At 45.6% G+C, this 15739-nt stretch overlaps 1 protein-coding gene across 6 annotated transcripts in view; it reads right to left on the reverse strand.

The window, feature by feature from the left end:
• FHIT (fragile histidine triad diadenosine triphosphatase) overlaps positions 1-15739 on the reverse strand; it is a 1035351-nt gene that overhangs the window by 381807 nt on the left and 637805 nt on the right. The window lies entirely within an intron of this gene.

Raw genomic sequence — 15739 nt, forward strand, 5'->3', positions numbered from 1 at the left:
TGCCATCTGTCACTCAGCTAACGTGCCGCCCTAACATCTAAATACTGTCACCTAGTAGCAAAGGTTAGTATTCATCAAAGAATGCAGTTTCAAGGCCAGGCCATCAAAAAGCACCCACACTAACAATTCCACCCCATTAAATGCATATCCATCCATCACGTTTCATCCCGGTATTTCTCTCCTAAAAATAGAAGGCTAAAACTGTACCATGCAGATGCAGAACTTTGCGTTGGATCAAATACAAAGGGTAGATTTTCAGTGGGTGACCTTGTGCCAGTTATCATGTCAGCCTTCAAAATGGCAGCCTTTTCAGCAGAACATGCAAGTCTGTTCAGTCCTGGCTGGCAAGCCCATTTTAACAGGGGGTACCTTGGGAAACATGCATGAACATGAGAAAGAACATTAGAAACATTAGAACATTAGAAAATGGGGCAAAAGTGCTGCCATCATAATCAGGAGAACTAATCCAATATACAGCATATCTGAATGCACCTGAAGAGTCAGATAAATTGAGGGGCGGAGTATAGAAGGTTCCATGATACAGAGGTAGAAGAAATGAGGATTCAACTGTTCGAGCCATTAAAAAAACACACACTACAAACCCCATTACACTCTCCTAGCTCACTACATCCTCATGTAATCTACACTATATACTTTGGGTGGGGGTGGACAATGTCACAGCCTTTCTTAGAAGTATTAACAAATACGTTCACCCTACATTCTGTCTGAGAATACAAACGCTCCCGTTAATCATGATTTCTTCTGTACAGGAGTGCAGAGTGAAAGCAAAATTGCACATGGGGAGTCCTGATCACTGCCAAGAAATACTGTGTTAGTGAGAAAGCGACAAATCACTAAAGTAGGAGCATAGCAGCCAGCTTGCTCTGGTCCTCCGCAGGGGTGCACAAGAAAGTCAAGTCAGTTGCTGCAGCACCTTGGAGAGCTCCTAGTGAGCTCTGACAAAGGTTGGAATTGACCAGAGGGATTCTGAATTTCTGCATCCAAGTTAACCTCTCCTAGGCTCCACACCAGAGACTCTTAACGGTCTGAAGGCAGGCACTTTATTTGCATCCCAATACACATTTGCAACACCACACACCTGGTGTGCTCTCTGCACCACTGAATTGGCGAACTACTTTGAGATACAGTATTCTCAGGGGAAGACAGCTGTGAGGGACCTGGATTCTATTCTACAGGCTCTAGTGCTGTGGTACCTGGTTCAGTGGGTTCCTGCCTGCCAGACCCAAGGTACCCTGAAAAGCAGAATTAGGCTGAAAATCAGTGCTCTGGTCTGGCTCCTTTGTCAGTAATACTGTAGCTTCCAATTTAGTGTCCTAGTCACTGCCAGACTCCAGGGACATAACAATAATATTGTTTGTTGCAACGAGTTATGGGGTTCCAAATTAGAATGCGCAAATCACTCCCCTCTAATAGGAAAGTCAGGTCTGAACTCTGGTGGCAGCTATGTAGCCAAAATGAAACCACTGAGAAATCTTATTGGTTCTGAATAATGTTTCCTCTAGGGGCCTCGGAGGCTGGAGGTGGACTTCAGAGCAGGCCTGTCCAAGAATCATAGGTTTGTACAACCATCTGCCATCAGCAATCCAAGGCAGTTATGTCAGGCTTTGGAGTGGTCAGTAACGCAAAGAAGTTCCTCTATTCAGCAGCAGTCAGGGGAACACAGCAGGCTATTTCCAGGAAGCTGACAAATGCCTTTCTTTCCCCAGGCTCAACAAATCATCCTCAGGCATCAGAGGACCTCAGCAACATGGGATGGTAGTGTGAGCGTGCCGTCATATACAGACACATCACACAGCAACCTAGAATACTTGCCCAACTCACTGGAATGTGCAGGGCCAGCACTGTTTTTAAAAATCCCATGAAATATCTCTGGCTTCCCACATTTCAAATTTATTCATAGATGCCAATGGTCCATATTTATTTAAAGGAAATGGGAAGGAGGAGGAAACTGCAGTGTGCAATCTCACACAAGAATCTGGCAGATGTGCTCTCACACCTAGCCAATGCCCCACCCCCACCCCCATTCTCCTGAAATGAATATGTTAATTGACTTAAATGCACGAGAGTTTAAGACTGCCTGCTGGCTAATGCTCATGTTGAGCCAAAGAACTCGTATTATTGCAAGGGCAGGGTTAAGGAGGTAGAGAAACCATCGAGCTGGGTTAAACCAAACAGTGGGGCAATCCTAACTCTTACCTACCTTAATCAGGCATGTTTAGAGCTATCGGAAACCTAACTCAAAATCCACTGCCGCTGATTCCAATGTTGGATATCACCACATTTAGCACCTGAGAACCCCCCTCCCCCCAATTTTGCCAGTCTTACACTTACCAAAAACATTCTGACTTTGCTACGAACGTCCATCAATATTTTCACTGGGGGAGCTGCTCTAAAATTTGATTCACATTTTGCTTTAGATGACATTTCCACGCCAACTCTTTTTATAATCTAAAATGGAATAGATTGCTGAGTAGAACTGCAAGAAGGCATTCTATATTCTATGGGCATACAAACTAACTAGGTGTCTCTGGGCAGACTCAGAACTTTGATAAACTAGAACCAGATGTGCTTGATTGGCCTTTTGGCAGGCCAGAGTTGTTAGAAGGGGGAGGAGGAGGAGGAGGAGGAGGAGTTTGTACTTGATATCCCGCCTTTCACTACCCTAAAGAGTCTCCAAGTGGCTAACAATCTCCTTTCCCTTCCTCCCCCACAACAAACACTCTGTGAGATGAGTGGGGCTGAGAGACTTCAAGTGTGACTAGTCCAAGGTCACCCAGCAGCTACATGTGGAGGAGCGGGAAAGCGAACCCAGTTCACCAGATTACAAGTCCACCGCTCTTAACCACTACACCATGCTGGTTAGGATGGGAAGACATCAGTAGGTTATTTATAGACTAGACCTGGCACCTTACAGTATACAGTATTGCCTGCTTCTGTTTATTTGGATGCAGGCAACATGCATATAATCAATAATAACTTAACCTGGAGCCCGAACTCATTGCGTTGAGGTTTGAACCTGTTTTCAGTCTGAGGGCAAGGCCACAGACTATCTGAAATGGAATGCAGGCAGAAGTGCCTGCTTTGGCCAGGATGGAAGACCCAATATCTCCAATGAGGCAAGAATCTGGCTATGATGCCCAGAACTCGGGGGGCGGGGAGGCTACTTTGAATTGCTCAAGGTAAGGCGATGCAGCCAGAACTACAGTTTTATAGAGGCAAAGACCAACCAGCAGCTTAGTAGAAATCTAGCTATAGATGGTTCAGCATATCTTTGAAAAGACTAGCTGCAGAACTACTGATATAGCAGCCTTGTTAAGACTTGCAGTTCCTGCCTTGGGCCCAAGAACCTCCTTGATGGTACCATGAACAGTGACACTGTCTTGATAATTCTCGGCCGGGAACACAAGAAGAATCCAATGCATCGTCCTGTTTCTCTCTATGGCCAACCACACAGCTATCGGAAGCCCATATGCAGAACCTGAGTACAACAGCACTCTCCATACTTATGATTTCCCAGCAGATGGTGTTCAAGGGGTGAACTGCCTCTGATTCTGGAGGCAGTATACAACCATAGAGAAGACAGGCTTCTTCTCCATGAATATGACTTTGTTGTTGTTGTTTAGTTGTTTAGTCGTGTCCGACTCTTCGTGACCCAATGGACCAGAGCACACCGGGCACTTCTGTCTTCCACTGCTTCCCGCAGTTTAGTCAAACTCATGCTGGTAGCTTCGAGAACACTGTCCAACCATCTCATCCTCTGTCCCCTTCTCCTTGTGCCCTCCATCTTTCCCAATATCAGGGTCTTTCCAGGGAGTCTTCTCTTCTCATCAGGTGGACAAAGTATTGGAGTTCTCAGCTTCAGGATCTGTTCTTCCAGTGAGCACTCAGGGCTGATTTCCTTCAGAATGGAGAGGTTTGATCTTCTTGCAGTCCATGGGACTCTCAAGAGTCTCCTCCAGCACCATAATTCAAAAGCATCAATTCTTCGGCGATCAGTCTTCTTTATGGTCCAGTTCTCACTTCCATACATCACTACTGGGAAAACCATAGCTTTTACTATACGGACCTTTGTTGGCAAGGTGATGTCTCTGCTAATCTTCATTTAAAACCACCTCTATTTGTGGTCATCACTACATCTTATGGAGGCAAATTTCATAGTTTAAATATACACTGTGTGAATGAAGTCCTTCCTTTTGGCTTGTTCTGAATTTGCCTTTCTTTTCTTTCTTTTTCCCTTTTTTTGCAGCTGCCACACGCTGGGCAAATGTTTTTGTTCAGCCATCCCCCACCCCACCCTGATGCGCAAGTGTTCTCTAATCAATGAGACAAGGTGAAGTGGCTGCCTCAAGTGGCAGGTTCTGAGTGCTGCTCAGAATGGATTGTAAAACACAACAATCCGCCATAAAGTTCTCTTGCACAAATCCCACTGGAAAAAAATAAATAAAGGGAACTTCATTTAATTGGAGCTTCCCCGTGAGAGCTTTGTGGTGGGTTGGGCCCCAGGTTAGAATTTAGAATAGGCAAGATCTAGGCAATAATTCCCATGGATTCTACTGCATGTCTTTATTCTTTCCTGTTTCAATTAGTGGGACTTTTAAAGAGCCTAACTTGAGTTGACATGTGCTGTATCTGTGTCGGAGAGCCATTTGCATTTTTTTGCCTCGGGCACCCAAATGTCTTGAGCCGGTCCTTCTTGGTGATGGTGCCAGAGACTTCATTGGGTAACTTTGATCCAGTTACACAATCTTTTTTTCTGCACTTCTTTGTTGTTTCCTTTGCCTTTTGTTTACATGCTGCGGGGGCCTTGGAGTACAAAGAACTGACTGATTTAGGTTAATACAGATCCCAGAAGCCTATGGTGAGGGGGAAAATGTTGTTTCTTGAGGCACACCCTGGAAACACTTTATTAACATACACAGGAGTATTATACTGAACTGGAAAACTTCCATGAAACTCATTTATTCACTTATCTTGCCATGAGTTCCCAACTGTATTCATAATTTTGAATACATTGTAAAATCCAAACTTAAAGCCTAAATGCCAAGGGATCAGTCTCTTAGAGCATCTACGTCTTCATCCTGCTTTCTCAAATGCACTGTGTGCAATTTGATGCTACATATAGGAGTTAAAACTCTCTCAGGCATATTTAATAGCCTGAACAATTTTATTTACTTGGAGCTTCTTCCAAGCCAACAGTCAATCTCACGAACTGTTCAGCAGAGAGACTAGGCTTGGGCAAGGGAAAGATGGTCCACAATTCAGATAACTGTACTCTGAAGTCTGCATATCCATCAATGGAGTTTTTGACGAATTCCCCTGCTTTGGGGTGGAATAATATCACTCAAGATAAAATTAAAATCAAGGAAGTGTGGTCTAGGGTGTCGAGCAAAAAATCTCTGCATGCTGCACTATGAACTACCTTCAAAACTCAAGAGGTGCATCGGAGGTTGTTTGCAAAGCATCATGGGTAGCAAAATTCAGAAGGAGGCAAAAACAGGCTGGTTTTGCTTTGAAGCTGAAAGTCAAGCAATCGCTGAATGAGTTTGCATGCTACGAAAAGGGTGTGTTAAATCTGTATTGTATGAAGAGCATTGCCAACAACTCAGTTGTTGCCGGGTGTCATTTGTTTATCAGTTAAGCCTCTTCAAAGGAGAAGAGATGGAACGATGGGAGAAATCATAGTTTGGGAAAAGAGAAGACAAGAAGTAGGAACTGGTTTTGAAAAAGGATAACAGGGCTGTTTTAACAATGGCAAGACCGGCCCTACCATTAGGTAGAGGAAGGAAACTGATACAAGAGATTGATGTTGGGCAGGACAGCAGCTTCTTGGCTGCTCCTCCTAACCCCCCTGGCTGTATCTAACTGTAGAGGGACAGCTGTGTGTGCCATGTGGCATTCCAGCAGCTCCATAACGAGCCTGCTGCTGCCAGGTACAATGGAAGACTCTAGTCCATTGCCAGGAATGAAATAAGCTGCTAGTCCAGTTGGACACTGTACATTGAATGATGGCTGCCCCATCTTGTGCTTTGCCTCAGGCAACAAAATATTTTGGGCCGCCTCTAGCCAATAGGACTGTCAAACCAACAGTGGGCCAATGCCTACACACACATAAGTCATCTCACGCATCCTAAATACATCTAAATGTCTCTCTCTCTCTCTCTCTCTCTCTCTCTCTCTCTCTCTCACACACACACACACATACGACTTGCCTTCCACATTCCAGTTGTTTACAACAATGGATAACAACATTGCAGAATCGATATACTGTATCAACAGCTACGAAGCCTGTTGCTTCATAGAGATCTGTGCAATGAGAGTGTTTTTAATAAGGGATGCACTGTGTTTTCCATAGAGTTGTGATGAATTGAGACAATTATTTAAAATCCTTCAGAGTTTTGTTGACACACATTCTGGTCATTTGTTAGCCGAGGCAGAAAAAGAGCAACTTATAAAACTAGAAACAGCATTAGAAAGAAAGGGGGGGAAACTGGTTAACTTCATTGTAAATAAGGTCTTGAAAATATACCACCTGTTGTTTGATAGGGTTCCCCTCCCCCTTTTGTTCTTCCTAAGATAATTAATCATTGACACATTTGGCAGCTGAGTACAACACAACACATAACAGTGCATCATGGTAACCAGAGAACATATTCCACTTAGGGAAGATAGAACTGTGGGGCATATAAAAAATTCACAGCTTTCAAGCGATATGCTGGGGGGAGAGGGAATATGCTGGCTGCAAAGAGCAATCATTTGTCTGATGTCTGCCTTATCATCTGCGAGTTTCCATAAATATGGAGAGTAGTTTTAGCAAGCAGATTCACAAGAATAATAACATAATCATAGTATGTTGAGAGGAAAAAGAGTGCTGCAAGATTTTGAAAAATCTGAGTAGGCTGGAAAGAGATACGAAAAGCAGGGATTCCAGAGGTTCAACAGATTGGTGATGTTGACTCCTTGCTCAAGGATGTACACACGTGCACACACACAGACACATACAGCCTGTGAAGTCTAAGAGCTTGCCTGAAAAGTTAAGCCAGTCTAATCCAAAACAACCAATAGAGTAAGTGAATTTAGAACTTAGGAGAGAGGAGCTCAGGGTTCTCCAAAAGCACTCCTAATTGGTGGCCCATTTGGAAATCAATATGATCACCTCTTTGGCTACAATCCTATGCACCGTTTCCTTAGAATAAATTTCTTTGGACTCAGTGGGCGCCACTTCCGGGTAAGCAGGCATAGGACTGAACTGTTTGGATTTAAGTCCTGTGCCAAAAATGTTGTCCCACTTTCATGGCACTCTTATTAGGCCTTGAGAGTGGACACCATATCAGCTATCTAATGTATTTGTGGGGAGCTAGCGCGTGGAATTTGGGCGGTAGTTGTTTTGCTGTGAAGAGGGGCTTTCCAGGACACATGTCAGTGGATTTCCCTCTCCCATATTCCTTAAATAATAAAATAATAATAATAATAATAATAATAATAATAATAATAATTGTTCCACATGACACGACATGGCATTGATCAAAAATGAAGTATTGGGAGGAGAGGGAAAGGGCAGCCTGCCTATCTGCCAATAACAGCCCCTTCAGAACTTTTTGTGGCTGAACATTTGCAATATATATACATTGCTGACACCACTTACCCCAAAATGCCTCCTAGAAACAATTTTGCAAAGACTTTTCTTCCCACCACCTAAAACTCCCCTCCCCCCTTACAGGGATGCCAGCTTGAATAACATGAGGGGCAGGTAAGCCCTGCTCCTCATAATCAATTACAAGATGTGGCACACACACAAAAAGAGAGAGAGAGAGAGAGAGAGAGAGAGAGAGAGAGAGACTATTTGAATGGCAATGCCCATCAAATGGGGCAGGGGAGCTGTCCCCCTCAAATATTTTATTGGGGCATGGGGCAGAAGGGACCTCGATCCCCAGGAGTTGGCGTATCTGTACCCATATGTATAATTTTCACTCCCCTGCCCTTTCCCAAAGAATAACAGCAGCTGCCAAAAGTTCACATCTGAGAAGAAATGATAAGGAGCTTACGATCTTGGTTTTGACAACGCAAGGGATAACCAAGGAAGAAAAGAGAAGGGAGAAAATGAAGGAACTGGAAAGACAGGAGCAATGTAGAATGCCCTGGGACCAAATAAAGTTATGAACACTTCAGTTTCATCTTGACAGAGAATAAAGAGTGCAGGATTAAGGGGATGACTTGAAGGAAAAGAGAGAGGTGGAGCACGCAAAGATGTCCTATACTATGTCAAGACCATTGGTCCACCTAACTCAGTATTGTTACACTGACAGGCCGTGGCTCTCCAGGGCTTCAGAATAGGGACCTCCACTTTTGGGAGTTTCTGTATGCATGCAAAGCAGAAGCTCTTCCATTGCCCCCCTCCCTTCCTGTGCGATGGGATCACACAGGTATTCAGGGAGGATATTCCAGGAATAAGGGGGCAGAGTCTTTCACTGCAGATTCACCACACATTCATACATGGGTTCCCTGTGCTGCATGGGGCGCTTGCACACCATTGCAATAGATTCCTGGTGGATGCTGGTGGTGGTGTCTTGACTCTGAATGGGATGCAGGCCAGTCACACAAGGAATATGAGCTTCAAGGAATCCACAGTTCAGGCACTGCTTAGCTAGGCTCTACTTCTCTGGTAATGAAGCACATACACTGACCCTCAGACTCAGAGCCATGGAAACCAGAAGAGAAGACAGCACCAAAAAAGGGAGGTGAATGAGTTTGTATTTATGACCGACACCAACAAAATGCTGATGAGAATGGGCAAGCTGTAGCTCCCTAGATCCCTGACTGTTGCCCATACTTGCTGGAGTTAATGGGAGCTGCATAAAAAACAATATCCCCATCTCTGTTCTGAAAAGTTAAGAACAGGGTTAGAGGACTAGAGTTTCAACAACCCATGCTTCTATCACAGTATCATTTCATTACAGCCCCCTATAAAATCTGCTGTAACACCCTGCACACCAATGGCAAATGCATTCAGTGCTTGGCTTCTCCACCGTAAGAAGCTGCAGAACTGCCATGGATTAGATGGTTTGACACTCTGCTGTGAAGCAAGTGACCTTGGCTTCCATTATATGTCTTCAGGACACAGCTTGAGAGCCAGTCAATTATCTAGCCGTGGTGTTTGTGTAAGGACGGCATGGCTGGCAAAATTGGACACCAGTGGTTGCCAGGTGAACTTTGTGTGCTGAGCACAGGGGATGAAAACACAGACCTTTGCAGCTAGAAGAGAAAATTTCCCCAGCAAGCAGCCATAATAGAGATAATAGGATTGACTCTGTATTCAAGCCTTTGCAGCTTTGTAAGTCGTTTTGCACAGCTCAGGGCTGGGTGGCAAAACATTTTCTATCTGTGAAGACACCTGGGCTGGAGTAACAGGAACAAAAGGGGCTAGATTGGCCTCATTGTCGAAATATTAGCAGAGGAAATAGAATGTGGGATTTTTAATAGAGGCTGATGTTGTAATGGTGTCCATGCCATGATGCGCCTTTTGGGTGGTGTTTCTGGATTTCAGAGAATTTTGACCAAAACAGAAACTGGAGGATAAATTGCCACTGTTCATTTATTTGTCCCATGTCTGGAACAAAAATCAATCCAGCAAATATGATTGGTATTCACTGCTGTTGCTTTCAGTCTGCAAATGATACATAATTAGGTTTTTTGTTTCCCCACCCCCACCCCCACCCCACACTCCATTTGCTTTGTGTTTCCTGTCCTTTTGCACTCTGAAAAATACCATGCACTTTACAAAACATGTGCTGAGCTGCCTTGGCCTCTTCTGTGTCAGCATCCTACAGGGGTCGAGATGCCAGCTGTCTAGCCCCCAGCTGGATCATGCCCTTCCGGCCATGACGATCCCCCGATCTCTGATGCGACGTAAATCAGCGACTCAGATTTCAAAGCCTGAGCACACTATATTAGCGGAGCATACTGCGCAAACAGAAGTGGCGTGAGGCTTGTGGGAAGCGTACTAACAAGCTACAGATTTATTAAGCATAAATGAGGACAAAGAAAACATGTCGTCTGTCTTTCGTCTCCTCAGAGAGAGAGAGTGAAAAGCAAAAGCTATACACACAACGGAAGTTCCCAGCAAGCTGTGCTGGTATGTAAACAGACCATGTGACATGCAACAGTTCCATGTCAGCAACTAAAGGTGGAATGCAATTTCCCAACATTCTGAGCCAGCTATAAGAGTAGAGAGCCCCAGTGAATCACTGATAATTTAGAAGGCACAGGGGAAGCAACAGATACTTTCCTTTCACTACATTGGTAAATCATTCCCATTAAAAAAACCACATCATTTGTACGAAGCATTAGGTAAGGGGAGGGAGGGCGCCTTCAACCAACTGTCATGCACTCCTTTGGGGGATGCCATGGGGCTGATCCATACTATTGTTAAATGAGAAGAGAACATCATATGGACAACGAAGAGATAATAGAGCTACAGGAAGCATACCACCCACATTAAAGAAAAGTAAGGATGACCCCATGACATTCTGGTTTGAGCAACATCCCTGGTTCCAGGCACCTCTCCTTGCAGGAACCAACGAGCGCACAATTCCTTGGAAATTCCATCAGGTCATATTTTAGAGTTAGAAAACAGAGTGGCTGATAGTCTATACAGATTTGGGGAGGGGGTGTTGTACAATGGGAAGGGGTGATTCCTCACATTGCACCAATCAGTGGCGTAGCGTGGGTTGTCAGCACCTGGGGCAAGGCAAGTAATTTGCGCCCCCCCCCCCCGCTGCACTGTCCCTCCCCCAGATAGTCCCTTGCTCTCTCTCTGCTCTCTCTCCGCACCGCATCGCACGCCTGGCACCCTCCCCTCCACAGTGGGCGGCGACCCGGCGGCTCGGATCGGATTCGCACAGCCAGCACTGCAGTGAGAGAGAGTGAGTGAGCCAGGTAGGGGCAGAGAGCTGCGAGTGCGAGCGCCCCCCCCCCAGATGTTGCGCCCGGTGCGGCCGGCCCCCCCTGCACCCCCCACGCTACACCACTGGCACCAATAACCTATCCACAGCTTTTGCTGCAACACGGAACAAAACCAGGTGAAAAACATTTCATTTATCTCTACAGAGGTGCCCATGCACCAACACATTTATCTGTGGTTTGAGATCAGGCAGCAATATAGCTGTCTTCTTTAGATTAAAAGAGGAGGGGGTGGGGAATTACGCTGGAGAGTGGGTGGGTAATGAGGATAACTGAAATAGAGTCTTTATGCTAAATAATGTTGCTGCCATGGTGATCCCTTGCCTTTCTGTTTTGTACTGTGTCAAAAGCTCTTGCCTGCTTCTTCTTTTTGCATTTGAGTTCAGCTCTTTTCCAGATGCAGAGGTGGCAGTGCAGTTTTGGCAGCATGTGGAACAGCAGGGGCAGCAGGAAGCCAGTTGAATGTGATTAGCCTACAACATCAAGAGCTAGACCAGGGGTTGTCAACCTGGTCCCTACCGTCCACTAGTGGGTGTTTCAGGATTCTAGGTGGGCGGTAGGGGGTTCTACGGCACAGGCTGAATCCTGCTTCCATCGAGGTGGATGGTAAAGAAGTTTTGGCTTCAAGAAAGATGCATTAGTGGGTGGTAGGCACAAAAAGCTTGACTACCCCTGAGCTAGGCTATGCACACAGGTTCTGTTGCATCATCATCATTATCATCATCATTCCTAGCCTAGGAACAAACCAGACTCTGAATAGTTCTTTCAATATCAGCTCCTCTTCAAAAGCACATTGCCTTTCTGCTTAAGCAGCCAGGCCACTTTCAGGAGTTTCATTTAAGAAGTCTGCATTTGCAAGGATCAGATGTTACTAACTATTCCATTCAGGCAACTGTTGGTCCCACCAACACTGCAATACACTGTGTTGTTTACACTGAGGCACAGGCAGGTGTGTGTGTGTGTGTGTGTGAGAGAGAGAGAGAGAGAGAGAGAGAGAGAGGAGGGAGTCCTTAAGGTCCAATAAAGAGGGCAAAATTTGTTGGGTTGGTAAAGTAATAAGCACTCGGTGGAGCTCTCCATTGTTACAGAGCAGATAAATTAAGAATGACTGGAAGGGAAGAGAATACAAGCAGAGCCATTGTTGAGGAAGCTTGCTGGGCCCATGCCCAATTCAAGGTGGCTTAGGATCCAAATACATAAAAAAGCGCCAACGCAGTATCAACCATCTCTAGCCCTACGTCCAGCAGGGAAGGTCCTGTTGGTAATGCCACCACTCAGGCGTAGGGTGTGTGTGTGTGTTGCCTGGTGACAGGGCCTTCTCAGTGGTGGCTCCACATTTGTGGAATGCCCTCCCTCGTGAGAGGCATCGTTCCCCCCCCCCCGTTATTCCTTTTTGATGATAAATACATCCCTTTTTACCCAGGCATTTAATGGATGGAAGTCCTGTACCATGCAACCTAGAAACTGCTAGTTCTAGAGTAGGTGTTTCCTTTTAGTAGGTTGTTTTTAACTGTTTAGGCTAAATTTCACCAACACACAGTGCCAGGAGACACAAGGACAAGAACTAGGAAATGCCAGGCCTCTGCCCTGCTTCCCCTTGCGGTGAGTAACTTAGGGCTGCAGAACAGGGACATTCCCACTAGGGCTGGGGTAAGACTCTCAGCCTTGGAGGCCAAATGCATGAGCCTCCAAACTCTCCCCAGATGTCATCCCTCACTGGCGCTGCTTTGTAGCCCAAGTGATTTTTCCTGGTTGAAATGTGTCCTTTGCACTCTGCTAATACCTCTTCCTTGAATGAAAGGAGGCTGGAGAAGGACATATACAAACCGGCCTACTGTACAAATATTTTGCACTTGCGGCTTGTACATGTGTTGCTGCAGCCATTTTTGTCCTTGACCTTGCACATCCCCCTTGGCAGGTTGCCCAGAAGAGAATGTGGCCCTTGGCTATATATATATATATATATATATATATGCTTTCGTAGATTTTCACGGGTACAGGAATGCAGGTTTTGGTGTCCTCGGGTGTCTTCCCGTGTAAAAGTTGGGGTGTCTAGGCGACGTTTCGACGAGGTCTCACTCGTCATCTTCAGGCTGGTGCTTTCGGCTTCTTGTTACTGGAACAGAGCAGGATCTCACTGAGATCCTGCTCTGTTCCAGTAACAAGAAGCCGAAAGCACCAGCCTGAAGATGACGAGTGAGACCTCGTCGAAACGTCGCCTAGACACCCCAACTTTTACACGGGAAGACACCCGAGGACACCAAAACCTGCATATATATATATATATATACTCCTTCCAGATTCCAGGGGGACTGTCAAGACCTCAGGGTCTGACTTCCTATCCTCACAGAACAAGGCTGTGGATGTAGATCAAGAGACGGAATCAGCCCCACGTATTCCTTCTGCACTCCAATCCAGACAAGCCAATTGGTCTCCTCTGACCTGGGTGGGCTAGAAAAGCTTTCAAGTGAAACTTGGGTACTGCTTTGGCAAAATCCAGCTTTATCTTGTCTGCCTGGCTCTTATTCCTGGTTTTTATTCCTCTGCCTGCAGGATTCCCCTCCCCACCTGGACCCAAACTCAGGGACTCCTGTCTTCTCCGCATCTTGCCAACAATCTAGGTTACCTGTAGCTTAACATCATGACACAACTAAACCTTAATTGCCCTGCAGTTGAAAGACAACCTCCTCTTGGCAATCATAAAAGCAAGAAAAGGGAGCCAGGTCCTATCCTCTAAAGATAACAAAGACATCAGGGAATGATCTAACAGCCTGAATGGATTTTGGCCACGACGCAAATTGGATTTCATCTGCATAGAGCAACCTAATTTTTCAATCTGTTCCTACTGCCACTGAAGATACAATTTCTCACCTTGAGCTTCCGATCCCACAGTCTGCTCCTTGGCACTGCTGAGTATGTATGTGCAGCAGATGTATAAAAGGGGCCCATGTTCACTTTTGATGGGAATGGTCAACTTACCCCTCTGAAGTAGCTTTCTTGCCGTGGTCCTGCCATGGCATTGCAAGCTGAAAGGCAAGTAGAGGAAAGCCGCATTAGAGTAAACCGAAATCAATGGGCGTATGTTGGAGATACATTATAGTGGGCATGCTCTCAAAGGGCTGAGGTCACTTCTAGGCCGTCAGCATTGTACAGAAAAGACTCGAGCCCTTGCTAGAAATTCAGGTTTGTGCAATCAAAGCAGATTAAAGTGCTCTATTGCCCTGGAACAACAAGCTAACGTTTCTTTTCTTTTAAAGAACTTTTTGCAGTTAGGAAAGTGGTAGGGAAATGAGCAGAAAAGTGTGGAATGAATGAATGATTAACAGGAAGGTGTATAAGCACTGTGTGAGCAAATCAGGATGAATGCTCCTTATCACAGAATTCCTCCTCAAACAACTCTGAAGAAGAGCTCAAAGTACTAGCTGCTGGGGAAAAGCAAGAGATGGCTATTATGCTCATGTCCTGCTTGTATGCCTTCATAGGCAACCTGTTATCATGTTGTTGTTGCTTGTTGTTGCTTGTGGTGGTCTTCATCCTGTTGGCCATTGGAAGCCAAGGGGTGCTAAACTACAGCAAGAAGAGCTCTCCTTATGTCCTTAAGTTGTTCTTAAGAGTTTTCTCCCTCTCTCGTAACACTTAACATGGACATACAGCAATACTGAATATTGGAATATTCAGGACAGACAAAAGAAAGTACAGTGGTGCCTCGCAAGACGAAAAGAATCCGTTCCGGGAGTCTTTTCGTCTTGCGGTTTTTTCGTCTTGCGAAGCAAGCCCATTGACAGAGTAGCGCTATTAGCGCTATTGACATTTTAAGGGCTAAAAACGGTGTTTTAAGGGGGGATTAGCGGTTTTGCTGCTAAAATGCTTTTAGCAGCTTAGCAATTCAGAATAAGTGGTTTTGGAGAAGAAAAAAAAATTCAATTTTTTTCGTCATTTTTCGTCTTGCGAAGCAAGCCCATAGGGAAATTCGTCTTGTGAAGCGCCTCTGCAGAGGGAAAACCCTTTCGTCTTGCGGGTTTTCCGTCTTGCGAAGCATTCGTCTTGCGGGGCACCACTGTACTTCTTCACACAGCATAAACAGTGGAAATCACTTCCACAGGAGGGAGTGAAGGCCACCAACTTAGATGGTAAGATTTGACAGATTTGTGGAGGAGAAGGCTATTGATGGGCTACTAGCCCTTGTGGCTATGTTTGGCCTCTGCAGTGGAGCTTCTGAATACCAGCTGTTGGGAACCATGAGAAGGGAGAGTGCTCATGTATGTAGGACCTCCTTGAGGGTTTCTCACAAGCATCTGGTTGGCCACTTGATGAGCCACTGGACTGATCCAACAGGCTCTTCCGACGTTCTTATGGGAGGGGTGTTGGAAACTGGCCCCCTCGGGTAAGGCTGGCCCCTCTTCCCAGGTTTGTCGGGGCCTGTCTCCGGTGACCTACCCTGGCTGGCATCCAGGCAGACCAGGGAGGCCTGGAATAGGCGACACCTCCCTGATGAAAGGTGTACACCCCCTTCCCCCTTGCATACCAGGAGAAAGAAAACAGTCAGAAAGAAGTCTATTTCATCTCTACTTTATTCCTGACTGTACACTGTACAAAAAGCATGTCTGCTCACTCAGAATCCTCTGAGTGACTGCATCAGTCCTCCTGGACACAAACAACAGGAAGGTCACATGTTACACAGAGAACAAATCCCTGAGAATCGCCTGGAACATCCTGTCCCACGCTTAGACCCATCATGTGATGTAAACATCGAACTGCTTGT

The sequence above is a fragment of the Podarcis tiliguerta genome (genome assembly GCF_965153285.1).
Source record: "Podarcis tiliguerta genome assembly, chromosome: 2".
Classification (NCBI taxonomy): domain Eukaryota; kingdom Metazoa; phylum Chordata; class Lepidosauria; order Squamata; family Lacertidae; genus Podarcis; species Podarcis tiliguerta.